The following is an 18,052-nucleotide window of genomic DNA, read 5'->3' on the forward strand; positions in this document are numbered from 1 at the left end:
TGCCAGCAGTTCGTAGTGTTCTCTGGCTCGTAGACGCATCGTTCTGCTCTCTGTCTCCATCGTTTCTCAAGCCTACTCCCTGAGTGTCTGTCCAAACTCATCTTAACTTGATGACAGCTGCTCGATGACACCTTTTCTGAAAGTAAGGTCACATCCCCAGCTACAGAGGGTTACGACTAGGACCTACCCTTCTAGGGGTCACAAGCAGCCCACAACAAAGGGAGGTGCATAGGTACGTGCATAGGGAGGTGCTCAGCAGCCCAGGAGAGCTGCCGTGAGTGTGGTCAACTGTGGCCTTCCTGCTTACCTGTTTATTTTTGCCTGCCCTAACAATCAAGGCGCCAGCAAGAAATCGATGTCCCTCTTACATGGGGACTTGGAAAGAGTTTAACATGAGGACAATTTACAGAAGACAGCAACAAGGGTGGTACAGCTCTCCTCCCCCTGCAAAACATAAACAGCAGGGAGCAGAGACCAGCACCATGACTGAGGGGTTGGTGGGGGAGTTACTAGAACCCCAGACACAAAGAGGCCCAGTGGAGAGGGGCCTGTCCAACAGGAGCTGTGGCCTTCTTCAGAGGGACAAAGCCAGCCTATGTACAAGTCTGTAGCAAGGCCAGTGACTACCCAGCTTCTCTCCCCACCTCCCTCCCATCTCTTGCTGTATCTTGATTTGGCTGAACTCAACAAGATGCCGGGGCAAAGGAGCCTGATTAATACGACGCAAGGGAGTCCATGTTACAATCTCCGAGGGCACAGAGGGAAAAGGAAGGAGAGGCAGACACAGGGAGCAGCTGGAAGGTGTCCAGTGCATCCACCCAGCACCCAAAACACCCTGCCCAAACGTCTGTGGTGCCAAATGCTCAGTGTGCAAGCTCCCCAGCAGTGGGGGCGTAGCAAGTGACAACCACCGGCGTGCACTTGGACATTGGAGTCTGGACTCGTGTGGCCAAGAAGCTGGAAGAGAGGAGAACCACTTCTGGAGATGGTGCTCGTGACAACTTCACTGCACCCGCTCCCTGGGGTGCCAATGGCCGCATTGCAGGGGGCTGGGGCTCATGCTGTGGCCTCCGAGCCCAGCTCTGGTGGTGGAAGCTGCACCCCACCAGCCTGATTCTATGCTTTGATTTCCCAGGCTCTCATTTCCACATCTTAAAGCCTTCTGGAAATTCTGTAAGCTTTTCAGTATCCCTTTCCAAATTCCTTTGCTGCTGAGTAAGGCAGAATGAGTGTCTGTTGCTCCAACCAAGAGCCCTCTGTGATACTGAGCAGGGGCAGCAGTCAGGGTCCTGGAAGGAAAGAGGCAGCACCCTTGGCTGGCAATCTGGAGAGCCTTTAATGAAGGGACCAGTTACAGAGGCTCACACAGGTGAAGACAGCCAGAGACAAGCCACGGCAGGACGCCATGGCCAGGCTGAGACTAGAGAGGGCAAGGGGAGCTTGGAAGCAGCAGAGATACGGAAGAGAGGAGCTGTGGTGAGAGAAGGACAGGGCCACTGCCAGGAGGAAGAAATGGCCTGACATCTCTCGTCCTGCACACCACTCTGCTGAAGGCACCTCCCGCAGCTGAACCCAACCGGAAGCCAGGGAGAGGATGACGGGGTTCAGGCTCTGCCATCTCCAGAGTTCAGAGGTGGACAGAGAAGGCTGGCACTGGAGCTGGGGAGCACAGTGAAGGGTAGCCAGCCCCAAGGAAGGCCAGGGGCATGGGCGCAGGGCCCACTGCAGGCCTGGGCACTATCCAGACACGTTCTCCACGCGACCTCATTGAATCTTGACGGTGGCCCTGCTGAACAGCCTTGGAGGTGGGCTGACGGGATGCAGCCCCGGGGCCGGTCTGACTCAGCACCAGAGTGGCAGCTACCTCACTTGAGCCCACAGCAGCCCTGCTGGCTGAGCAGAGCAGACGCACTGTTACTGTTTTCACCATGAAGCAAACAGGCTCAAAGAGGTTAAGTTGGTGTCTTGAGTATGTATCTGTGCACAGGGGCTCACTGCTGTAACAAGCAACCCCAGGTTTCAGGAGCTTCACCTGACTCACGCTCCTCTCATGGCACAGAATGTGGGGCAGTAGGGTGGGTGGTTGGCTCCATGGAGTCATTTGAGAGTCCAGGACCCGTTTTCTAGGTCTTGGAGTTTCTTTCCCTGGAGCTCAGTGTCCGGCCAGTGGACAGAAAAAAGAAATCATAGCAAATGGCAGGAGAAGTTTCAGGGGCAGCTGGCACTCTTTCCCATGTCCGCTGGCCAGAGCTCAGTCTCAGGTCCTGCCTGGCTTCCCGGGGTGGGAGATGAAGTCGGCCTGTTGCCGCGAGGGAGGGAGCTATGTGCATAGGGAGGTGCTTGGGCTGCTCTGCAGAGCACCCCCGAGGCGGGCCCGTGGCAGGCCGCACGGAACACAGAACCCTGTCGCTGGGAAGGGTGAGGGTCAGAGGTGGGAGACGGGGTGGGGAGGAGAGCAGTGCCCACTGTGCACACCTTAGAACCTTGGCCAGGGTTTTGGAAGCCATTGAAGGGAGTGGTGTCAGCTTGCCTGAGGGTCCTCAGCTAGTTAGGCACAACCCGGGGCCCCAAGCCGAGCTGGGAATTTTAGCTCTTGGAGCTCTGCCTCCGCCACACCGTGCACCCTGCACGGAAAGCTCGGAAATCACCCCAGCTTTCCGAGACGATGTCTGCTACCTCCCACATCTTCCAGGCTTTGGATCTCATTCCCTTCCCCCCAGCCTAAAGCATCATGCTTGCCCTTATGAAATTTCCCGGGAGCACTGTGAGACTCTGGGATCCAGAGGGCTCCAAGTTTGGGGTAGGCAGAGCCCTTCGCCTGCCCTGCGTGAGTCCAGCCCACAGTTTCTAGGAGACGCCAGGGAACATACCGCAGGCAAGTCGCCGCAGAGCTGGCTGCAAGACAGGCGGCCTTACAAATTGCTCTGTTAAACCTAAAAGCTCCAGCAATCCCAGGGATTACGAGGCGCCCCGGCGAGGCCTTGTTAGGACCGGCCTCCGGGAGAACACGGAGGGTATTTACATTTGTTGAAGGGCTCATTTTCGTGAAGGATGACAGGGCCTCGGCCCCAGAGGATCATGTGTGCATGGGCTTTTTATTTCCAGCAAACACTCAAACTCTCAAGAGGTCAGATACAGTGCAAGGCAGAAATCATGCTCAGCTGCAGGCAGGGATGTGGCTGTGTGCTGACCCAGTGCCCTGGAGCCAAGGTGTTTCTTCAATTCTGGTTTCCGTGAGCTTGGCAAAGGTGACACCTGTATCAGATACCTCGTCTCTACTACTAGATCACCGCAGTCTCACCTGCGGTCTTTGGCTTCTTACTCCGGGCACCACTATGGCCGCCAGACCTTCATGGTTCCAACCACATTCTGCAAAGCACCTTATTGTGTCCACGCTGGACATAGTCCTCCTCCCACTCTGGGGACTTCCTGTCACCTTGGAGGCCGTGGCTGCTGTGGCACCTGCCCAGTGCCCAGCCACGCACCAACAGGAAAGACTTCATGCATCATAGAGTAGATAATTGGCCAATGGGCAGCATGAACCAGTGGGCAAATTGTTCTCTTCTCTCCTCCTTGGATGGTTGTCCTAAGAAGCAGTTGTTTATATGGATTTTTGGAAGAGTCCCCTAAAACTGTGCAATCAATTGCTCCTAATACCAAGTGCTGGCCAGTTCAGTAATGAACCCTCCCTGGGATTGCACCCCCTAATCCAATGGCAGAACATTAGGTTTGCCTTGACTTCGGTTTTCTGGGGAACATGCACTCATATACGCACTCTGTACACACACACTTGCACATGTATGGAAATGGCGATTGATCCTTTCTTGATCCCAATAAGTCATGGGATCTCTCTTTTCTTCCCACACAATGATTAACAACAACAATGTCATGGTCATCACTATCTATCATTTATAGAGCTCTGTGGCAGAGACCAGCAACTCGTTCTCCAAATCATTTTCCTTTTCCTCCGAGGAACACAGCCATCCACATTTCCCAACCTCCCTTGCAGTTAGGGGCAAATGAGTGATTGAGTTGTGGCCAATGACAAGTGACAAAAGTGATATTGACCACTGCCGGGCCTGATCCATCAAAATCTCGCATGCCAGCTCCCATCCTCCATCCTCTCCACCTGCTGAATTAAGAGGTCTCCCGATACCTGGGAGGAGAAGAGCCTCCCATGAGAACCAACCAGCTGGGAAAAACAGTGCTGCGCTGTTATGTAAAGAAGAAAAAACTTGCTGCGTATGGAGCCTCTGACACGTGGGGATTAGGGTTTGCAATGAGAAAACCATCCTCATAAGTGTGACTTGCCTGGTTTTGCCTCAGTGGACTCCTATGCAGTACCTCATTTAATCTTTTTGATTGTTTGTTTTTTAGGCAGAGTCTCACTCTGTTGCCCAAGCTGGAGTGCAATGATGTGATCTCGGCTCACTGCAACCTCTACCTTGTGGGTTCAAGTGGTTCTCCTGCCTCAGCCTCCAGAGTAGCTGGGATTACAGGTGCCTGCCACCACACCCAGCTAATTTTTTGTATTTTTAGTAGAGACAGGGTTTCACCATGTTGGCCAGGCTGGTTTTGAACTCCTGAACTCAGGTGATCCGCCCGCCCCGGCCTCCCAAAATGTTCGGATTACAGGTGTGAGCCACTGCACCTGCACTAATCTTTTTTAAATTCTGTACTTTATTAGTGAAGTATGTTGCTCTACCTGCCCCACCCCACAATACGAATCTCACCCAGGATCCCCATCGTTTTCCCTCATTCTCCCTTCCCCCTCGACACCCCTGCACAAGTGCACCAGGAGTCCCTGACCACTGGCCATTTGGAGGTTGTCCATTGGGTAGCAATGTGGAAACCCCCAGGGCCGGTGTGAAAACCCTCCGGGCCTTTGTGGGGAAAATGGAGGGGGCCGAGGGAGTCCTAGGAGGGGCTTATTTGAGGGTCCTGGCCACTTGCTTGCAGACCAGTTTGATCTCCTCATCATGTGGACAGGTAGGGGTGAATTCTTCCCAGCCATAGGCACTGCCCAAGCACCGATGCCATCCCCGGAAGGTCTCAGGGATGGGGAAGCCCTGGTACTTCTCACAGTCCACCTGGACTATGCAGAGCTTTGACAACAGGCTGCACTCAACCAGGGAGAGCTCATTGCCATTGAGAAACCTCTTCTGAGAGATGCCCTCATCTTCAGCACTGCTGTCATCCACTTCTTCTGGGAAGGGGGATGTCGAGTAACTGTCTAAAACCTTCAGGGCTCTCAGGAGCCCCTTGTCCAGAGTATCGTTGAGTCCTGCATTTGAACTTGATGTAGGCAGAAAAGTCGGCAAATACATCCAGCCCAGCTGTGTTTGACTCAGGATTTAGAGCTCTTAGCTTGGGGTACCTGCAGGGGCACAGCACTGCCTCCAGAAATTCCTCAATCTTTTGGGTGTCTGTGTGTGCTTCCATGCCACGCAGCAGGAACAGGAGCTGCCCTCCTGGACACAGCTTCTGCACTGTCACGGTCTACCTCTTGGTGTCAATGGTGGTGATGTTGAAAGTGACTCCTTTGAGCCAGAGCACCATGAACAGTCTCTAGAAGAAGGGGCAGTTCCTGGCCAAGCGCGGTGGCTCACGCCTATAATCCCAGCACTTTGGGAGGCCGAGGTGGGTGGATCACCTGAGGTCGGGAGTTCGAGACCAGCCTCGCCAACATGGAGAAACCCCGTCTCTACTAAAAATACAAAATTAGCTGGGCGTAGTGGTTCATGCCTGTAATCCCAGCTACTCGAGACGCTGAGGCAGGAGAATCGTTTGAACCCGGGAGGCAGAGGTTGCAGTGAACCAAGATCGTGCCATTGCACTCCAGCCTGGGCAACAAAAGTGAAATTCTGTCTCAATTAAAAAAAAAAAAAAAAAAAGAAGGGGCAGTTCCCAGTCTTGGCTCCATCACTGCCAGCCTTCAAGAGCAATTTCACCTGTGGTTGTTCTTCAGCCATGGTTGCATCAGGGCCCATTTAATCTTCACAAAGAAAGTACAATTATCATTGCAACTGGCCTGGTGCTGAGATTGAGACTCGAAGAGATCACAGTACTTAGAAGCTCACATAATTAGCAAACGGAGGGGATCTCTCAAAATTTTAAGCTAACTAGAACTCTTGCCATCATGAAACATGTCCACCTCCACTTTATAGATGAAGAGACTAAAGTCCATAGAAGACGAATGACCAGTTGAGGTACCACTCAGTTTGCTAGCATGCCAATGGGCAGTTTTCCTGACCCCCAATCTCCTAAGCCCTTTCTAAGGCATCATGGACTGACAAGTGTCTTCATAGTCCTTTGCTGTCTTTCCCAGAGAAGGAGGCAAATTATCCATTTAGAGGAAGCAATGATCAAAGAAATAAATCAGTCGTATCCCATAACTTGGTGTTGAGTCTGATAGACACCGGGCAGAGAAGCAATCGTGTTGCAATGCAGGGAATAGACAGGGTTGGAACTGGCCCCTCTGCTAACCAGCTATGTGACTTGGAGCAAGTGACTTAGCCTCTCTGTGTCTCCAGGACCTCATTTGTAAAATGAAGCTAGTAATGTCACCTGCCCAAAACAATTGTTGGATAGTGTCTAACAAAGGTTTTTGCACTACCCCATGTAGCTAGCACATGATAAGCCCTCAAACATTAGCTGTTATTTTATTTCACTATGTGGTCAGTCCAAGGCTACCCACATTTGCCAGCTCATCCTATGTCTGCCTAGTGTCTCTCTCTTTTTTTTTTTTTTTTTGTTCCTCCAAAGTATTTATCTCACTTTCCTGCCTCAAAAATCCATGGCCACACACTGACTCCCCTCCCCCCTCATTAAACCAGGCTTTCAGGAAAAGATCTAATATCAGTCAGATAATGTAAACCATCGAGATACCTCGCCTGGGGAGCTTTGCTAGTTCAGCCTAAGCTTTCAGTGAAGGTGCAAGCAACAGAGCTTCCTGGGACAGGGATTTGGAGTCTGAGCTGGCAAGCGTGGGGCAAGCAAGTGCGGAGGATGGAGAACCCCTCCAGCAGTGCCCAGGTGGATGTCCTCTCCCACTCCCTGCTCAGATGCCCTGGACTATGTATCATTTAGGCACTTGGGTCTGAGTCACCAGATGGCAGGGATGGCTTCAGCCTTCCCTCTGAGCCAAACTGAAAGCCCATAATATCCACCCCAGCTTGGCTTTGTGGTTTTCTGTTTTGCTCATTCCCAAAACTAGGTCCTCAGGAGGATGGAGGTCTGGTCCTCCAGATAGAGGATGATCTGTGTGATTCCTGGGAAGGGTGGGGTGAAAGCAATTATCTTTGAAGCACCAGAGACACTTTTCCAGAGAAGGATGTGGACTGTAAGGAATGGGGGAGTGTGGGAGGAATACAAAACATTCTACCAGAAAGTGCAGAAGGCCTCCGAATACAGCATGATCTGAGGAGTCTTAGGTTCCTCCCACCTCCTCAACAGCAACTGTTCGTCCATTCATCCATCCATCCAATCTTCATTCCATTAATTCTTCCTTTTACTCATACAGCGATCCATCCATCCATCCATCTATCCATTCATCCATCTATCCATCAGTCCACCCATCCATTTATCCATCCTTTCATCCTTTTATTCATCCATCCATTTATCCATCCATCCTTTCTTCTATCACCATCCATCCATCCATCCATTCACCATTCCATCCTTCTATTCATCCATCCATCCATTTATCCATCCTTCCATCGTTTTATTCATCCATTCTTTCACCCATCTATCCTTTTTTCTGTCATCATCCATCCATCTGTCCATTTATCCATCCTTCCATCCTTCTATTCATCCATCCTTCCTTTCTTCTATCATCCTCCATCCATTCATCCACCTTTCCTCCCTTCATTCCTTCCACCCACCCACCCATCTACCTATTTATTTGTTGACTACATCATTATCAAGGTGTTAAATGTGGGCCAAGCACTATGCTAAGCACTGAGTCTATGATATTGAGCAGGAAGACACCGACGGCCTCCCCTACCCCAACTCAAGCTCATTGGCCAATGGAGTATTCACAAGGATAATGATTTAGCTGTTGTCTTGTCCAGGCTCCCTTAAAAGCAGACCCTGGCTGGACGCTGTGGCTCACGTCTGTAATCCCAGAACTTTGGGAGGCCAAGGCGGGTGGATCTCCTGAGGTCGGGAGTTCGAGACCAGCCTGACCAACATGGAGAAACTCTGCCTCTACTAAAAATACAAAATTAGCCAGGTGTGGTGGTGCATGCCTGTAATCCCAGCTACTCAGGAGGCTGAGGCAGGAGAATCACTTGAACCCAGGAGGTGGAGGTTGCGGTGAGCTGAGATCGTGCCATTGCACTCCAGCCTAGGCGAAAGGAGCGAAACTCTATCTCAAAAAATAAAAAAGAAAAGAAAGTAGACCCTGAGGCAAGGAATGCAAGCAGGGTGTTTGGAAAATGTTCCCAGGAAATACTTACAGGGGAGTGAAGAAGTGAGACAAAAAAGGGAAGGCTGTCAATAAAAGGTTCACTATCGAGAGACTGCTTGCCGTGGGTACCTGGAGCTGTATCCTGCTGGAAAACTATAGGAGGCTATGCCTCACAGTCATCCCAGCTGATGGATGGGAGAGGTGGGATAGCTGTTCTCTGACTGTGGTCGCCAGTTGTTGAGGGATGCTTCAGCAGTACCTGAGCATCCCTGGGGCCCTGGGGAGCAGAGCCAGATCCCTATTCAAAGGAGCTGCGCATGGGATGGGGGCAGGGACAACACACAGAGGGAGAGTGAGTGAGCATCTTAACATTTTACACAACCTTTAACATCTTTTCATGTCTGTGCAGGCACAGAAATATTTTGAAAGGATGAGCAAAGACACGACAAAGTACAGTGAGGCTGCTGTGTATGAGCCCAACACACACAGGTGAACAGCCATGCCCTGTGCAAGCACAAAGCAACTGGAAGACACATTAAAGCACAGTACAGAATAACACAGCATTACAGTACTTACAAAGCATCTGGGAATTACTCTGACAAGGAAAGTGCAGAACTTTCATGGAGAAATGGAAAACGTTATTAAGATGTGAAAAAAACCTGAACCAATGAAAAGCAATCCGGTTTGTGGGTAGGATGACTGAAATGCATGGAGCTGCCATTTCCCTTCGAGTTTAACCTTCGCATCCCATGAAGCAGCTGCCAAATCCAAAGAGAACCCTTGGAGGATTTGACACGCTGATTTTCTAAAGTGCACATGAAAGAATAAACTTCCACAGACAGCTACGATTAATTCGAAAAAATGCAAAATGTGATCTTTACCTTCCAGTCCATTACAGTGTTTGATGCCAACATCCCAGGATACATTTTACATACTTTTATTTACATTTTTAATAGAAACCTTTAAATTTTAATAATAATAGTTGAAAAGTCTCATGATAATTCAAGTTGCTTTAATTTAATTTCCCTAACACGTCCCATTGTCTGACATTTCAATTGTTTCCAGTTTTTTTAATCATAATTTTTAAAACCTCATGGAGAAATTTCTTGATATCAGAAACAGCTGTCATCCTCTGAGTACTGGCTTTGCTTTTATTTTATGGGCACTGTAAATTTCGATATCATCCTATTTACCTCCGACTTTGAGAGATGAGATAACTCAGAGCCGATCTGTGGCCAGCGCCTGAAACCCCCACACTGGACATTTCTTGTTGCAACCTCACTGCAGGGGCCTTTGTCACCCCTGACCTCACCTGTCTTGGCTTAATGTTCACCAGATGTAATCACTGTAAGCAGATTTGTGCAAACTGCCAGTGGGCACCGTGCTGTGATCCTTACATCACTTCTGCAATCCCCACTGTAGCCCGGAGGTGGCTGTTACTACTATCCTTGTTCTAATCAGATGACAAGTAGAAGCTCAGAGAGATGAGGTGACCTCCCAAAGCCACACTGTAAGCAAGTGACACCTGGGCTTTAAACCCAGGGTATGTGATTCCAAATGCAGGCCCTTTCTGGTATGTTCTGCTGCTGCAGTGCCCAAATCTTTGCAAACCACTTTATAGCCCTTAGGAAGCTGGAGCCGTGAAGTCCATGCAAACTACAGCACATGCCTAGTCTTATTTATAATGCAGTGAACATCCTAATGTGTAGATTATAGCCTGGCATTTGTCCCTTGGCCAAAAATGTAGCTTTAAGTGTGTGCCAGTCATGATGAAATGAACTTTCCCCCAGGTCAACTGAATCCCCAGCCAACACCACCTGCCAGCTGCCCTGGCTGTGATCTCGAGGCAGCATTCTCCAGGGTTCCTTGACAAAGCAGCGGCATTGAGAACAAGTGCAGTGGGAAAGGTCCCCCTCCCCAGGTGAGCAGGGAGAAGGGCTGAGAGTGATGTTGCTGCAGAGGACATGGTGGACAGGACTGGAGACGCCTAGAAAGAAGTCTCCTACTGGGGGTGGGGGCTGGGTCCAGTGCAGCCCCCCACTTACTGCCTTGCTGAGAGGAGAAGGCACCTGGCCCAAGGTGGCAGCATCGCCTGACCTAGGGGAGCTACCTGGGAAACTCCCCCACCCTGCCGTGCACTGCCATGCAACAATACGCCTGTGTCTCTCCTGTGTGGCCAGAGCAGCGGTCATGAAGAAGTCATGATGCCCCGACCTAGAAGAAGTCATGATGCCCCACCTAGAAGAAGTCATGATGCCCCATCTAGAAATCCACCTGACCAATGGGACGTGTTAGGGAAATTAAATTAAAGCAACTTGAATTATCTTGAGACTTTTAAACTATTATTATAGTTTATTATAGATCCTAAGGTCTTACACCTTAGGATCCATGACCATGCTCACAGTTGTTCTTATAAACTACCTATGGGTCAGGTGTGGTGACTTATACCTGTAAACTCAACACTGTGGTTATACCTGTAAACTCAACACTGCAGGAGGCCTAGGCAGGACGATCTCTTGAGCTCAGGAGCTGGAGGCCAGCCTGGGAATCATAGCAAGACCCCATTTCTACAAAAATTAAATAAATAAAACGTCATCTGGCTGTGGTGGTGCACACCTGTTGTCCCAGCTACTTGGGAGGCTGAGGCCGTAGGATTACCAAACTCCAGGGGGTCGAGGCTGCAGTGAGCCATGATGACAACACTCCAGTCCAGCCTGGGTGACAGAGCCAGACCCTGTCTCTAAAAAGAAAAAAGTCCACCTGACCAATCAAAGGGAAAACTGGGCTTGTAAATACCCTCATGTTAGTGGAAGCCTTCTATAGACATGGATGCATTCTCTGTCACAAAAAACAATGAAAGCATCTGAGCTAAGATTTGGGTGCATTTTTTCCAAATTCTCCTTAAGGTTTTTTTGTTTTTACTTGAAAACAAGAAAAGCGCATGTCCTCACCCCTGTGCGGCAGAAGGCCGGGCTTTGGGTGTTCTCTCCAAACCATTAGGAGCCCTCTTCTCCCAAATCACCCTATTTTCTGCAATCACAGAGATTTTCCTCTTCCATTAGAGGAGCACATATGGGGATGAATTGTTAAGAAATTTGCTCAGAGAAGGTCCGTTCCTGGGCTCAGCTTCCATGGCAGACAGTAAAAGCCAGATCAATCCCCACAAATGACAGATTCAGTCAAAGCCCCTGGAGGCCCCAGGTGCGTCCTGGAATTCTCCTTATAAGGAATCCCGGGGCCAGTGTGGGCCAGCTCGAGCTCAGGAAGGGGAGCCAGGCGGTCTGGGGGCTGGTCCTAGCCCAGCCACCTGCACACTGTGTGACATCAGGAAACAGATCTCCCCCTCTGGGCCTCAGTTTATACGTCCACCGGATAAAGAGGTTGAAGCGGGTGAAGTCTCAGTTTCCCTGCACCCATGTGAACGCTGTCAGTTTTTTTCTCCACCTCCTCAGGACTGATCTGTCTGGTGGGGTAATTCTTTGTCACGGGGCCTGTCCTGCACTTGGTAGAAAGTTATGCAGCATCCCTGGCTTTTTACCCATCAGATGCCGGTAGCACACCCCACTCTCTCTCTCCAAGTTGTGACAATCAACAATGTTTCCTCACATTGGCAAATCTAGACCTCGGCCCCTGGTGATGCTCACAGATGTTGGCCTCAGCAGAGCCTGGGAGCACTGGGCATTGAAGGCGGTGGTCGCAGCTGCAAGCCGGGGCTGGCTGTGTGGTCCCTGAGGCCCTCGTATCACCAGAAGGCCCACCCAGCCTTGCAGAGCAGGCTGCTGTCTGTGCACATGATGGATGCTTGACCCAAGCACCGGTTATAGGTCCTGCAGGCAGGGGAAGGCGCAGTTCCCTCTATACAGGAGCAATCTGGGCCTTCCTGGAGGCCACTGAGGGCTTTTCATCCTGGACGCAGGAGAACCAAGGCAGGTCTAGCAGGGCAGGGAGGACGGGACAAAGCTATGTCCCTGGAGCAGCCCAGATGGCCAGTTCACTCAGAGCAGCACAGCCTTGCTCCTCCAGGAAGGGAGGCCGTGTTCCCTGCACCCTCCCTTTCATGTTACCTTGAGCTGTTCTACGTGGAAGTTTTGAGTGTGACTGTGTGAGTATGGTTTTCCTTCCTCACAGCCTGCAGGAGCTCCTGAAGGCCTGAATCAGGGTTTCACAGCCATCGTCGAGGGCTGCAGGTGAAACTCTAAGACCTAACCTTGTGGTCTGGGGTGATTCAAGGCCAATGACCCCCCCCCCATCCCCCATGCTGCCTCCCTCCTGGCACACCACTCCAGGAGGAGTCAGGTCACAGGGCCTGGGCAAGAAGATGGGTTGAGAGGCTGGGAGGACCAGCCCAGCCACAGCAGAGCCGAGCTCCGGAAACCTGAGGCTTGGCCAAGCTCAAGGAACTAGAAGCCACCATATTCCCTCAACAAACCCTAATCCTGGTCCAGCCAACTCATAATCCTTTGAAAACTGCTGTCCTTTATCTGGGCAGTGTGTTACTTCTCGTAATGAACATTTCCAGTTGAATGAAAGCTTTCTGGAGCCAGTATCCCATGTTTTTGTCCCAAATGATGAGAACACACCACCAGGAGATCCGAAACCAGCCGAGTTACGGCTGAACCTGTTCTAAATACAGCAACGTTGTGCCAGAAATGAGCCGGATCAGCCATAGCCGAGCCCAGCCAGTGCCCAGAGCAGGTTGGCTCAGGCTACAAAGACGTCCTCCAACCACTGTCATGGGTTGAAAAGTTAGTCCAGAGGTTACTTCAATTCATAACAAATCCCGACTGAGTCAATGCACAGTGGAATTTAAGGTTCAAGGCATAATTAATTGCTTGTGTTTGAGTTAAAACCTACACAAGTCACTCATTCAGTTGTCAGTCTGGGTTTCTTGAGTGCCCACCTGAGGGTCGGGCAGTGCTCCAGGAAGAAGCAGCAAAGCCCCTGACCTGGAGAAGATGTGCAGGGCTCAGGGAGCAAGAGGCCCTGCTGGGGACACAGTGTGTCGGGGGCATGGCGTGTGGGGGACACTGTGGAGGCCAGGGTGACTAGTGACACAGGAACCAGGGAGAGTGAGGCCCTGATGTTGGAGGACCAGCCAGGGAGAGGGGGTATACAGGCCAGATTCTGGGGGTCCTGTAAGCTGTGGCATGGGCACACTCACACACTCACACATACACCTTGCATACTTGCACACTCACGCCCACAAGCACGTACCTATTTGCACACACACTCTCCCTCTCTCACACTCAGACATATACACACTCACTGGCACACTCACATACACTCTTGCACGTTCATGCTCAATCTCACACTCACACACATATTCACACATTCTCACACATAACGTGCACTCACACTTCCTCATGCATATGTTCACACACTGGCTCGCATTCACACACAATCACACACATTCTGGCACACACACAGTCACACGCACACATGTACTCGGTGGCACACACATTCACATATACTCACACCTACACACACACTAACACACCTGCACTCACAGCAACACATTACATGCTCACTCACACCCTCACACCCACACGCACACAGGCACACACCCTTTCAGGGAGTATTTCCATGTCATTTCTGACCCTTCTGCTCCAGAGACTCAAGCTTGCCTCAAGCCTGCACTTCCCTGCCCCATAAATCTCCTGGAAGCCAGCGCGACGTCCTCGACTTCCGCATAGTGCTGGAGGGGCAGGCAGGAGGCTGTGAAGCTCATGGTTGATGTACACAGTAGGCGCTCAGCGGACGTCAGCTTGGTGTCGCGACATCGATGTAACTGGTAAAAAAAAAAAACCCTGCACACGTGAACTGGCCGCAACACGAGGAGGGCTTTGTCTTCCCAGACAGGGCAGCCGGGATCCCCTGCCTCGCCCTCTCCTCCTCCCCTGAAAACAGTGGGCCACGTGGGGAGCCTGAGGCAGTGGGCAGGGGGCTCAGGCCTGGAATGGGAGGCTGAAACAGTGGGCACCGAAAGGAGAGAGTAGGCAGATCCAACACCTGGCCTCGTGCAGGATTGGCCAGAGCTCATTCTGCCCGTGGCTTTATGAGTGAGTGAACATAGATTCTTTGGAGGCAGCCTGGACCGGGCATTTGGTGCTGGGGCCGTGATGCTGAGGAGATGAGATACCATCATTCCACTCAAAGAGCTTCCGATGGCCGGGGGCCCTGGCTGGCTGGCTGGGCACCCAGCCTCAGGGTCCCTGCTCCTCGCAGATGCAGGGGTACCACCCTCTCCGCAGCAGAACCGTGGCTCCTAACGGGAAGGGGAGGTATTTACGAGGGGGCGAAGTCCGGCTGTTGGCCGCCAGCCAGCTCACATCCTTTGCAGAAGGCAAGGTTTTTTTCAGACTTCCATGTCCTATTGAGTATTTCTGATACAGAGAAAAAAAATAAAAATAAAAATAATGATTTTAATAAGTTAGTATGATTTAAATTAGAAGATGTGAACATCACCTCACATGAGCTCCTTACAGAGGCAAAAGAGAAACATATTTTCCCTGGACAGAGATGAGTCTGACTCTGCAGACCCGTGGGCCCTTTCCGCCTGTTAAATCAGCCAGTGCTGAAGACAGCAGTGATCTCCAGAGCTGGCAGCTGCCGTGGGGAATCTGGGAGCCTGCGACATCACCAGTGGGGGTGTAAATTCTTATGGTCCTTTGGGAAATGATTTAAAGATATATATTAAGAACGATAAAAAAAAGTCATATACCTTGACTTAGTAAAATCTCGCTTTTAGTCAAAGGAAATGAGCAAACAAGAATTTAAAAGTTCTATGCATGAAAATGTTCCTGCCAATGGTTTTAGGTTAGACAAAAGAGAGACGCCCAGAAGCCAGAAACTGGGGTGTTACATCGTCAGCACCAACGTAGTGAGATATTACATGGCCTTTAAAATAGAAAATGAGAGAACCAAGCCATGCTTATATATACATATATATATGTATGTATATGTCGAGACAGGGTCTCACTCTGTCACCCAGAACTAGAATGCAATGGTGCAATCATGGCTCACTGCAGGCTCAACAGATCCTCCCATCTCAGCTTCCCGAATAGATGAGAATACAGGTGTGTGCCACCACCATGCCCAGCTAATTGTTTAAATTTTTGTAGAGATGGGGTCTCACTATGTTGCCCAGGTTGGCCTCAAACTCCTGGGCTCAAACAATCTTCCCACCTTAGCGTCCCAAAGTGCCAGGATTACAGGCATGAGCCACCATACCCAGCCCATGCTTATAATTTTCTAAGTGAAGAAGCAGATTGCATTAGAACAATAAAAAAGAATCCCAAGAGCATCTGCAAAGAATATAGGGAAACATAGAGAAGTTCTACAGGAAAGGGTGGCCCACAGAGGTAGCATGGTTATGAGGCAACTATCATTTTCAAATTTCGAGGCCTATGGAAGGAAGTTAAGGTTGTTTCTGTGATTTACAATGCTGAATAAATTAAATAAAACTAGCACTGCCTAGTGGACAGGTAGAGGATGGTTGGAAGAAAGGGCCCCTCCAGCTCCAGGTGCCTCATGGCTTGCCAAGCCCAGCACCCCCAGAGTTTATTCCTTGTGCTCCTACTAAGCGTTCGATGCCAGGTTGACCTGCACATAGTGGCTGCAGCATCTACATGCACAACTCAGCAGTGAGATTGCAGCTCCAAGGTCCAGTGTGCCTGAGCTCAAACGCCACCCAGCACCTCCCAGCTGCATGCTCTTGGGACAGGACCATCTCATCTAGCTTCCATCTCCTCTCTCAGCCCCTCTCTGTCATTGATAACCTCCATCCAGAACACACCAAGTTCCTATAAGTGATAGCTAATTCCATTACTCAAATATGTGCTATGTCTGACTTGAGGCCTTTCCAATAAAAGTGCATTAGCAACTCCCAACCTTAACACTTTACTATACTTTTGGGGAAAAAGTTAAATATAAAAAAAAAAAAATCCTCAGTTTTGGATGGTGAGTATCTACTTGCCTAGAGGTGGCGGCTGGAGGTGGCTGTCAAGACCCCTCAAGTCTCCTGAAAGTCTACAACCCTGCAATCCCTGCTCTTTGCCACGGCTCTGCCCAGAGTAGGAGGCATTCCGGAACTCAAGGTTGAGCTGTCTTTTAGCTTTTCATCAGCGTGAGATGCCTTTGGCCTCCAATCAATTGTATATCTCACTTGAATGTAAAAGCACATGGCTTCCCTCTTCTCTTTTAACAACTCACATGCATTGTTTGGCTTTCAGGCCTCCATCCTCCAAAATCCCATGTTGGGTGCCCATAAAAATGCATAGGCCCTGGCTTTCCTGTTTTCCAGGCACTGGCTCACTCAGGAAATGCATCAGCACGTTGGTTTTCACTCCGGTTCCCAGGCGCATAATGGAAACTCACATCGTTTCTGAGTTTGTAGCTCTGGCTTGCTGCTGCCCAGAACTGTACTCTCTGAAGACGAGTCTTAAACAATGGAGCTGTCCAGGCAATTATCCGAAGCCAATGGCAGCCAATCATCCATTCCTTGGCCCATGTGCTCAAATAGCAAATACCTACTAAGTGTGTGCCATGTACCTTCAAGGAGGGGAGGCTTTGTGAGGGAGTATTTCAGCCACCTAGTGCTGTGTAACAAATCACCCCAAAACAGAGTGCTTAAAACAACAGTCATTTTATTCTCTCCTATACTAGTTTGCTAGAAGTACGGGAGCAAAGTACTGCACAATGAGTGGCTTAAACAACAGAAATTTATTCTCTTAATTTCTGGAGGCCAGAAGTCCAAGAGTAAGGTGACTGCAGGGCTGGTTCCTTCCAGGGCTGCAAGGGAGGCTCCACTCCAGGCCTCTCTCCAGCTTTGGTGGTTGTGGGCAATCCTTGACATTCCATGGCTTACAGATGCATCCCCCCAATCTCAGCCTACATCTGACATTCTCCTCGTGTCTTCCTGTGCCTCTGTGCCCAATTTTCCTCTTTTTATAAGGACACCAGTCATATTGGATTGGGGCCCACCCTAACGACTTGATTTCAACCTTATTGTCTCTGTAAAAACCCTATTACTGAATATGGTCACCTTCTGCAGTCCTAGGAGTTAGGGTTCCAACATATCTTTTTTAGGAGGACACAGTTCAACCCGTGGCATGTCCCATGGGTTCTGTGGTCAGGAAGGGCTCAGCTGGGTGGTTCTGGCTCATGATATCTCAGGGTTGCAGACAATGGTGGCTGGAAACAAGAGAGGGACAAGGACAAGGGTGCAGCTGCAGCATCTAGAGGTGTGCTGGGCTCCTCTCTTCATGTAGCCCCAAGCCCTTTCCATGAGGTCTCACTGTGTGGGCTGTTCGGGCCTCTTCACATCATGGTGGTCTCCAAGCATTGAGGCTGCTCACTGCCAGCTGAGAGCTTCGAGAGACAGTCTCACAGGGAGTCACAGGGAAGCTGCCTTGTCCTTTGTGGCCTAGCTTGGGAAGTCACATAGCATCATTTCTGCCATCCTCTGGTGGTCCAAACCGTCAAAAACACTTGCTGAATTTCAGGAACAGGGACATCAACCACATCCGTTAATGTGAAGACTGTCAGAGTCACATGTGTGATGGGAAATATTGTTGCAGCCATCTTTGGAAGATGAGATTGGCCATAAAGAGACAGAGCAGTAAGCAGACATGTTGCATTGCAGTG

The 18,052-nt window shown here is 50.3% G+C and overlaps 1 pseudogene; it reads right to left on the reverse strand.

Moving 5' to 3' along the window:
• Positions 1-4,928: 4,928 nt before the first annotated feature.
• Positions 4,929-5,972, reverse strand: LOC468056 (chloride intracellular channel protein 1-like; annotated as a pseudogene).
• Between the last annotated feature and the right edge of the window lie 12,080 nt (positions 5,973-18,052).

Source organism: Pan troglodytes, chromosome 18 (genome assembly GCF_028858775.2).
Source record: "Pan troglodytes isolate AG18354 chromosome 18, NHGRI_mPanTro3-v2.0_pri, whole genome shotgun sequence".
NCBI classification, from domain to species: Eukaryota; Metazoa; Chordata; class Mammalia; order Primates; family Hominidae; genus Pan; species Pan troglodytes.